The sequence below is a fragment of the Taudactylus pleione genome, unplaced genomic scaffold, assembly GCF_031769625.1.
Source record: "Taudactylus pleione unplaced genomic scaffold, aTauple2 ptg000179l, whole genome shotgun sequence".
In the NCBI taxonomy this organism is placed as follows: Eukaryota; Metazoa; Chordata; class Amphibia; order Anura; family Myobatrachidae; genus Taudactylus; species Taudactylus pleione.
The window spans coordinates 1329892-1340307 of NW_028284581.1; positions in this window are offsets into that span (position 1 = coordinate 1329892).

The following is a 10416-nucleotide window of genomic DNA, read 5'->3' on the forward strand; positions in this document are numbered from 1 at the left end:
GCAGTAGCTCATTTAGCAGGGCAGACCTGAAAGAGCCATGGTGGGCTCTAGTGCTCGCCGGATCTATCCACTGATACGGATATAGTGCAGAGTGCTGCTGATCTCCTTTCAACATGCGACGCCCACCGGCACCTGGAGCTCATGCTTTACTCAATCCTCCCTCTTTATGCCCCTGCCTTTGCTGGCCCTTGTATTTCCATGATGATATCTCCTGGTGCCTGTGAAACATAAGCATGTTGAGCATGTTGTTGAACAGTTCTCTAGGCCACATAATAACTTTTGACTTTTTCTCTGATGAAGGTCTTCTAGCTGTCAGATTGACTTGTGGTCATACAAATTTTGGAGGTTCTTATGTTGGCTTCTGAAACACTTTTACCTTTAAACGTTTATATTCTAGGACTTAAATTGCTGAAAGGTTTGCACTGTTACTGGGAGTAGATTCTGATGAAAGCAATATGTGTAAAGGTACATTACAGTATACTGAAACATTCATTTAACACTATTTTGAAAGCTTTGCATGTTTTGTTGATCTCTTTTTGCTAATTACGATATGTTTCCTAAATATCTGAGATATGCTTTATTCTATACTTTTGATAGTGAATTCAATTATAACATTTTTCATTTAAATTTGTCAGAACAATTAGTATGATGCTCCCACAAAGATAAAGATGCACATATGTGGAGAGATTACGTTTGTGTGCACAACAGCTTATGCTCCTACCTTTTGCAGAGTAGTTCAACATAACTATTTATATATCGACTGTAAGCTTGCCAGCAGGATCTCCTGGCCTCTTTGTCTTTTATTATTACCCAGTATTGTTAAAGCCTCCTAAAGTTAAGGCCCCTACACTCTAGACAATATCGTTAACAATTTGGACGATTCTGATGCATCAGAACAACAAATTGTTCATATCGTCTAGTGTGTACACTCTGTCACGATCCTGATGCGGTTTCACGCTGGTCATTGGTCGCATATTCAGATCTTTTCTACATGCAGGAAGATCTGTCTATATCGTTAATGATACCCCTCTTATCGTGCAGTGTGTACGTACCACTGAACGACAAACTATATTTTGTTCAGACATGCATGATGTGGCTGTCACTTGACAGGCATTCCCACTCCCCTACAATTCCTGCTTCAGAGACAGATACATGCACAGATCAGTGAGATCTGGGCATGTATTTGTTTAAAAAGCTTCTAAAGTGTCAAATAAAAAAAATAAATTACGTGGGGTTCCCCCTAAAAGCATGTATCTGGTTGTTTGATCAACCTAACTTAGATCAATAACACATACATCGACCACAGTACATCGACTTCAACTAGTTCGACAGGAACAATAGCTCGACAGCCATAGATTGTCCAGACCCCTGGATCAACCACCAGAAGATCGACACTGACAAGAGATCGACACAACATAAGATCGAAATAAAGGAGATTGACACAACTTAAGATCGAAACAAAGCATATCGACGATATGCAGATCGACAACAAACAAGACAGAGAGAATAATAGATTGAAGCCAAATAGGTAGACAGTTACTAGATCGACGAGTTCAAGATCGATGCAAACTAGATCGAAAGTTAATAGATCAACAAATAAAAGATCGACTAGTCCAAGATCGATGCCAACTAGGTTGATAGCTAATAAATCGACAGATAAAAGATGGACACGTTACTTTTAGACAATGCAAAAAGGTACACATATCTTACATGCTGCCCGCTAATAGTGCATCTTCCGACGCTTCTTTCAACCGTGGAACTACACGTCCCAGCCAGCCCTTTCATCCCTGCAAGTGCTCCTGGCCATGCTAGTCCCTACGTACACCTTGCAGGCCTTGTCCCTAATTTGCTTGGCACCCCCATGCGCTGCTGCACACTCCTTCAGCAACCCTCCCCGTGCTAAGATTTTTCCCGCTAAAAGCACATCCCCTGATGCTACTTTCAACCATGGAACTACAGGTCCCAGCCAGCCCTTTCATCCATGCAAGTGCTCCTGGCCAAGCTAGTCCCCTGCATTCACCCTGCAGCCCTTGTCCCTAATTGATGGGCACCCCCATAATCTGCAGTGCACTCCTTCATCAACCCCACCCTGTGCTCCCTGCTGTTCCTCGGCGCCTGAACCTGGGTGCATCTTCACCCCGGCAATAACAAGCCATCTAGATTAAGATGCTGCCGCCTGGCTTAAGATGCAGCCCCACTACTAGCGGGCAGCGTCTTAAACTAGACGGCAGCCTAGACATGGGGGCATCTTCTCCTCGGCAATAACAAGCCGTCTAGATTAAGATGCTGCCCGCTACTAGCGGGCAGCGTCTTAAGCTAGACGGCAGCCTGGACGCCTGGACCTGGGGGCATCTTCTCCCCGGCAATAACAAGCCATCAAGATTAAGATGCTGCCGTCTAGTTTAAGACGCTGCCCGCTAGTTGTGGGGCTGCGTCTTAAGCTAGACGGCAGCATCTTAATCTAGACGGCTTGTTATTGTCAGGGTAAAGATGTGCCCAGGTTCAGGCACCAAGGAACAGTAAGGAGCACAGGGGGGGGGCGTTTGATCTTGGACTAGTCGATCTTTTATCTGTCGATCTATTAACTAGGGGTGTGCACTGGCCACTTTTCGTGTTTTGTGTTTTGGATCTGGATCTTTCTTCGTGTTTTGGATCTGGATTGGTTTTGCCAAAACCACCCTTCCGTGTTTTGGGTTCTGGGTTTTGTGTTTTGGATCTGTATTTTTTTTAAAAAAAGCATAAAAACAGCTAAAATCACAGAATGTGTTGGTTTTTCTGCTCCTATGCTATTATTAACCTCAATAACCTTAATTTCCACTCATTTCCAGTCTATTCTGAACACCTCACACCTCACAATAGTGTTTTTATGTCCAAAAGTTTTGCACCGAGGTAGCTGGATGACTATGCTAAGCGACACGAGTGGGCGGCACAAACACGTGACCCATCTAGGAGTGATACTGCAGTGGCAGACAGGATGGCAGTTTGAAAAACTAGGCCCCAAACTGTACATAATGCAAAGAAAAAAAAGAGGTGCAAGATGGAATTGTCTTTGGGCCCTCCCACCCACCCTTATGTTGTATAAACAGGACATGCACACTTTAACAAACCAATCATTTCAGCGCCAGGGTCTGCCACACAACTGTGGCTGAAATGATTGGTTCGTTTGGGCCCCCACAAAACAAGCTGGCAATTAATCTGTCCCTGCACAAACTGGCTCTACGGAGGCAAGATGTCGTAGTCATCCTCCTCATCCACCGATTCCTCACCCTCTTCAGTGTTGTGTACATCCTCATCCTCACAGAGTATTAACTCGTCCCCACTGGAATCCACCACCACAGGTCCCTCTGTACGTTCTGGAGGTTGGTCTCCCTGGAAGAGTTGATAATTCATTTTTATGAACATCATCTTCTCCACATTTTGTGGAAGCAACCTCCTATGCCTTTCGCTGACAAGGTTCCCGGCTGCACTAAACACTCTTTCGGAGTACACACTGGAGGGGGGGCAACTCAGGTAAAATAGAGCCAGTTTGTACAGGGGCCTCCAAATTGCCTCTTTTTTCTGCCAATACAGGTACGGACTGTCTGACATGCCTACTTGGATGCTGTCACCGATGAAATCCTCCACCATTCTGTCAATGGTGACAGTATCATATGCAGTGACAGTAGACATGTCAGAAATTGTTGCCAGGTCTTTCAGTCCGGACCAGATGTCCAAACTTGGTCCTGCCTGCCCTGCATCACCACCAGCGGGTTGCTTAGGATAGCTAAGTTTTTTCCTGGCAGCCCCAGTTGCGGGAGAAAATGAAGAAGGAGCTGTTGACGTGTCACATTCCGCTTCAGCTGACAGTGTGTTCACCAGTAGGTCTTTGCACCTCTGCAGGCTTGTGTCGGCCGGAAAGAGAGACACCACATAGGCTTTAAACCTAGGATCGAGCACGGTGGCCAAAATGTAGTGGTCTGATTTCAACAGATTGACCACCCTGGAATCCTGGCAAAGCAAATGAAGGGCTTCATCCACAAGTCCCACATGCCGAGTGGAATCGCTCCATCTTAGCTCCTCCTTCACTTTCTCCAGCTGCTTCTGCAAAAGCCTGATGAGGGGAATGACCTGACTCAAGCTGGCAGTGTCTGAACTGACTTCACGTGTGGCAAGTTCGAAGGGCTGGAGAACCTTGCACAACACGGAAATCATTCTCCACTGCGCTTGAGTCAGGTGCATAACCCCTCCTTTGCCTATGTCATAGGTGGATGTATATGCTTAAATGGCCTTTTGCTGCTCCTCCATTCTCTGAAGCATATAGAGGGTTGAGTTCCACCGCGTCACAACCTCTTGCTTCAGGTGATGGCAGGGTAGGTTCAAGAGTGTTTGCTGGTGCTCCTGTCTTCGGCACGCAGTCGCTGAAAGGCGAAAGTGGCCAGAAATTTTTTGGGCCACCCAAAGCGTCTACTGCACGCCCCTGTCGCTTTTCAGAAAATTCTGCACCACCAAGTTTATTGTGTGAGCAAAACATGGGACGTGCTGGAATTTGCCCAGATGTAATGCCCGCACAATATTGGTGGCGTTGTCAGATATCACAAATCCCCAGGAGAGTCTAAGTGGGGTAAGCCACTGGGCGATGATTTCCCTCAGTTTCTCTAAGAGGTTGTCGGCGGTGTGCCTCTTACTGAAACCGGTGATACACAGCGTAGCCTGCCTTGGAATGTGCTGGCGTTTCTGAGATGCTGCTACTGGTGACGCTGCTGCTGTTGCTGCATAAGGAGATACATCTACCCAGTGGGCTGTCACAGTCATATAGTCCTTAGTCTGCCCTGTTCCACTTGTCCACATGTCCGTGGTTAAGTGGACATTGGGTACAATGGCATTTTTCAGGATACTGAGGACACTTTTTCTGACGTTTCTGTACAGTCTCGGTATCGCCTGCCTAGTGAAGTGGAACCTAGATGGGATTTGGAACCGGGGACACACTACCTCCATCAATTGTCTAAATCCCACTGCACTAATGGTGGATACCGGACGCACGTCTAACACCAACATAGCAGTCAAGGCCTCAGTTATACGTTTTGCTTCAGGATGACTGCTGTCGTACTTCATCCTCCTTGCTAAGGACTGTTGGAGGGTCAAAAGTAGTGGTGTTCCTACTTCCTCTCTGGGATGATGAATGACTCCCAGCAGCAGCAACAGCAGCAGCGGCAGCAGGAGGCGTAGCAATGCAGGACCCTCCGGTGGAATCCCGGATAGGAGAGTCAGTCATGCCAGTGACATGGCCTGCAGGACTACTTCCGATCCGATTTCCGAGGAAATTGACGAAGAGGGAGTTGACGGTGTGGTTTGCAGGTGCTTGGATACAACAGGCCCACAGGATTTAGGTGTCCCTGGACTGCTTACGGTGTTAGCCAAAGTTTCTGAACTTGACAGTAACTTTTTATGAACGCGCTGCAGGTGCCGTATAAGGGAGGATGTTCCTAGGTGAATAACGTCCCTACCCCTACTTATTCCACCTTTACATATGGTACATATGGCAAGACAGTTGTTGTCCGGATTTGGATAGAAATATTGCCAGAGCAAAGAGGTGGAATGTTTCGTCTTCTGCCCAGGCATGACCGTGATGGGCTTTTTCATCCCACAGACAACAACTGTCTCCCCCGGAGCCTGATTTAAACAAACCACATCACCATCAGTATCCTCCTCGCCAACTTCCTGCTCAGCGCCAGCTACACCAGTATCCTCATCCTGTTGTACCTCAACAGTGACATCTTCAATTTGCATATCAGCAAGTGGACTGTGGGTGCTCCTTTCAGCACTTGCAGGGGGCGTGCAAATGGTGGAAAGAGCCACCTCTTCCCGTCCAGTGCTGGGAAGGTCAGGCATCGCAACCACCACCACACTTGGACTCTCCTTGGGGATTTGTGATATCTTCTTAGAACGCACAGTTCTTCGCTGTGCTTTTGCCAGCTTAACTTATTTGATTTTTTTAGTGGGAGGAGGGCTTCCATCGTCATGTGAAGCTGAACCACTAGTCATGAACATAGGGAAAGACCTTAGCCATTCCTTGCCACTCCGTGTCGTAAATGGCATATTGGCAAGTTTACGTTTCTCTTCAGATGATTTAAATGTTTTTTTCAAGGTCATTTTCCTGAACTTTGTCATTTGGGATTGTATGTGCCCTCTACTATGACATGGGACATCGGCCTTGGCAGACGACGTTGATGGCATGTTATCGTCTATGTCATGACTAGTGGCAGCAGCTTCAGCACTAGGAGGAAGTGGTTCTTGATCTTTCCCTATTTTATTTTTATCGGAGAAAGTTTGGTCCTCCATTTATGTTATATTGATATATACGTGCGGCTAAGGCGCACACAAACACAGAAAATAATTTTTTATTTTTGTTGGAGACTAGTGCACTTTGTGGGTTACACCACCCTTTAAGAAATGAGCCAGCCGGTACTTTACTTATGGGACACAGGCGCACGCTTGGCGCTGCTCCTTTGTTGATGCACGTGCAGCCACAGTGCACACAGGGCCTGATTCAGACCCACTCGCGAGCAAGTGGGTCGATGGTGTGCACTGGAGCTCCATCATGCGCATGCGTGAGACGCGACGAGCGAAGGACTTTCCTTCGCTTGTAGTGTCTGATCAAAGGGGGCGTGCTGTCGATGTTGATTGACAGCATGCCCCCTTTGGTGGGCGTGCCGGGGGGCATGCCTCCCAGATGGAGGCGTTCCCAAGGGAACGCCTACCGTCAGAAGCCGGCCCCACTGACATCACTAGTGATGTCAGTGGGAGTGATTTTGGCTCTGATAGAGCCAAAATCACTCCTGGCCCTGCGGTTGACAAACTGAACCGCAGGCCTCTGCTCGCAGTGGCGACCCACAGCTATATGAGGATGCTCCATATTTATAGAGGTGGGCCCTGATTCAGAGCGAGCGCTCTGGTCAGAGCGTCCGGCTCTGAATCAGGGCCACAATTCACAAACACAGAATGTTTTTTTTTTATTTTGTTTGGACTGCCCTTTGGGGGTTACAGCACCCTTTAGCGGTCAATCCAGCCGACCTTTTACTTATGGGACCCAGGCGCACGCTTGGCACTACTTTGTTGATGCACGTGCGGCTACTGCGCACACAATTCACAAACACAAAAAAAAATATTTTTTTATTTTGTTTGGAGTGCCCTTTGGGGGTTACAGCACCCTTTAATGGACAAGCCAGCTGGCCTTTTACTTATGGGACACAGGCACACGCTTGGCGCTGCCCTTCGTTGATGCACATGCAGCCACAGTGCACACAATTCACAAACACAGAAAAATATATTTTTTTATTTTGTTTGGAGTGTACTTTGGGGGTTACAGCACCCTTTAATGGACAAGCCAGCTGGCCCTTTACTTATGACACAGGCGCACGCTTGGCACTACTTTGTTGATGCACGTGCGGCTACTGCGCACACAATTCACAAACACAGAAAATATTTTTTTATTTTGTTTGGAGTGTACTTTGGGGGTTACAGCACCCTTTAACGGACAAGCCAGCCGGCCCTTTACTTATGACACAGGCGCACGCTTGGCACTACTTTGTTGATGCACGTGCGGCTACTGCGCACACAATTCACAAACAGAAAATATTTTTTTATTTTGTTTGGAGTGTACTTTGGGGGTTACAGCACCCTTTAACGGACAAGCCAGCCGGCCCTTTACTTATGACACAGGCGCACGCTTGGCACTACTTTGTTGATGCACGTGCGGCTACTGCACACACAATTCACAAACACAGAAAATATTTTTTTATTTTGTTTGGAGTTCCCTTTGGGGGTTACAGCATCCTTTAATGGACAAGCCAGCCGGCCTTTTACTTATGGGACACAGGCAAACGCTTGGCGCTGCTCCTTCGTTGATGCACGTGCAGCCACAGTGCACACAATTCACAAACACAGAAAAATATATATTTTTATTTTGTTTGGAGTGCCCTTTGGGGGTTACAGCACCCTTTAGCGGTCAATCCAGCTGGCCCTTCATTTATTGGACACAGGCGCACGCTTGGCACTACTTTGTTGATGCACGTGCAGCTACTGCGCACACAATTCACAAACACAGAAAAATATATTTTTTTATTTTGTTTGGAGTGTACTTTGGGGGTTATAGTGCGCATATCAACCATAGGGAGTTTAATGTACTGCATCCATTCTAATGGCCATTATGACCACTGGTGACCAATGTCTACCCACAAAAACCAGAGCCTAACACCTCGAGCTGAGAGCCTGATTCAGCAAGGAATGCAGTTGCTAATACACACACACTCGGCCGATTGTTGCGTACTGCGCATGTGTATGCATCGCTGTGCATGTGCGCAAACTAACGATTGGGATTGCGATCGCAGTGACTACGCAGACCCATCGCAGAGTGATTGACTTGAAGTGCTGTATGTGGGTGGTGACAGGGGGTGGTCGTCAAAACGCAGGCATGCCAGTGCGTTCGAATGCCGTTGCAGGGGTGTGCATAAATTAGCCACTGCGATTCCCTGAGGTGTCATAGCGTGCATGGAAGTTAGCAATTTCCGAGTAAGGTCTGACCTTGTGCAAGGGTGCGTGAGGCTGCGATGGTACTAGATTGTTCCGATGTTTTCACAGTCTTGCTAAACATTACGGATGTGTGTAAGGTAAAGTGGGTGTCTTCATGTAATGCAGTGGCGGATTAGCATACTATCGCAGTTGAACTGTATGTGTAATCGTTATTGAATCAGGCCCTGAGTCCCAAAATAGACAATTCTAACTAGCAAAAAGCTGCCTAACTAACAACTCCAAACTCTGCTTGCTCAAATGCGCCCCATCATCACAGTACATCTACAAATGCACACATTCATACCCGATTTCGGGGTTATGAACCAACTTTCCTCACAAGGGACAACATATGGTGGGAGGCAGCCTTGTTAATTTTCATCCTTATGCCATCTAAAGTAACCTCTACAAACTGTCCTAGGAACAAAATGCCTGATTCTACAGAGCAGGGATTGGTAACTTCAGGCCCAGGGGCCGTATAAGGCCCGCGGGATCATTTGGTCTGGCCCCCTGAGCTTTTTCCTGATAGCCTCATCTGGGTAGCTGGGTGTCTAGAATGGGACCCTGCAGCCAGAATCTATGCAGCAGTGCCATCTGGAGCGTGCTTAGGATAGTTCAGAGGGTCACACCGATACCCTTAGAGCTCCCAGGAGCATCCTCAGGATGCTCTGGGCATTGCTGTAATCACCGGCAATAGTGGCCCTGCCCCCATGTGACATCACATGAAGGGGTCGTGGCCTGCACTGGGCCCGCAAATAATGTTATATATATCAAAATGGCCCTCGGCAGAAAAAAGGTTCCCCACCCCTGCTATAGAGGATGCAGTTGTGCATCCCATTCCTCACACAGATTCCCGATTATCGGGAATTAGCACATACGCAGGACCAGGGCTTGAACACACACACTGTTGTGTATAGGAAACTTTAAACTGAATGGCCGGTGGCCTGGGGGCTATGACAGTGTGAAATACAATTTTAGATTGTTGCCATCAGCTGAGTCAACAATCCTTGGTCACTTAAAAAGAAAAAAAAATTCTATATCTCACCGTCTCTTTAGGCTCATTTTCCTGCATCTCACCAGTGCCAGTCCCATGTCTTCACTCCAACACCTTTGCCCTGTGTGTCTTCAGCTTACTCCCTTGTGTCCTTCCAGCAGCTCCCTGCCCCTGTGTCCTTCACCATCAGCTACCTGCCCCTGTGACCCCGACCAGCAGCTCTCTGCCCCTGTGTCTCCTCTCTCATCAAGAGCTCTCCCCCCATGCTTCCTGCCGCTGTGTCTCCTCTCCCACCAGTAGCTTATCCCCCCCCATGTACCTCTAGCAGCAGCTCACCTTTGTGCCTGCCCTTGCCCTTGCTCCTCTTCACTTTTCCTCAGTACACTTTGTAGCCATGGTGATCGCATGACATCACATACGCTGTGACACAAAAGGAGCCGAAGGGCCACAAAGTGAGTGACAGGAGGGACAGGCCATGTACGGAGGAGGAGGAGGAACACGAAGCCAGAAACTGACCATGGGGAGGCAGCCGCCGCCAGACAGAGTGATCCTCTGTCTGTAGGACTTCTATGCATGGATGTGGCAAAAGGGGAACTAGTTCCTCCTACCATTATAGGTGACAGAACTCAGTTCCACCCTGTTCCTGTCCACTTTAACCCCTGCGCAGAACCCGTTTTGCACGTGTGCAGAACAGATCCTGTGTGAGCACACGCATGCTCCCCTACGCCTCTGCCTGATTAACAGGCAGAGGCGTTTGCTGGGCGGTTCAGGGATGGGGAGAGCCTTCATTCACGAAAATGGGGGCGTGTCGCCCCCCATTTTCTGGGAGCAGCAAAGCCAGGCTCTGCAGACATTCTGGCGTCATAGGCTGCCAGGAC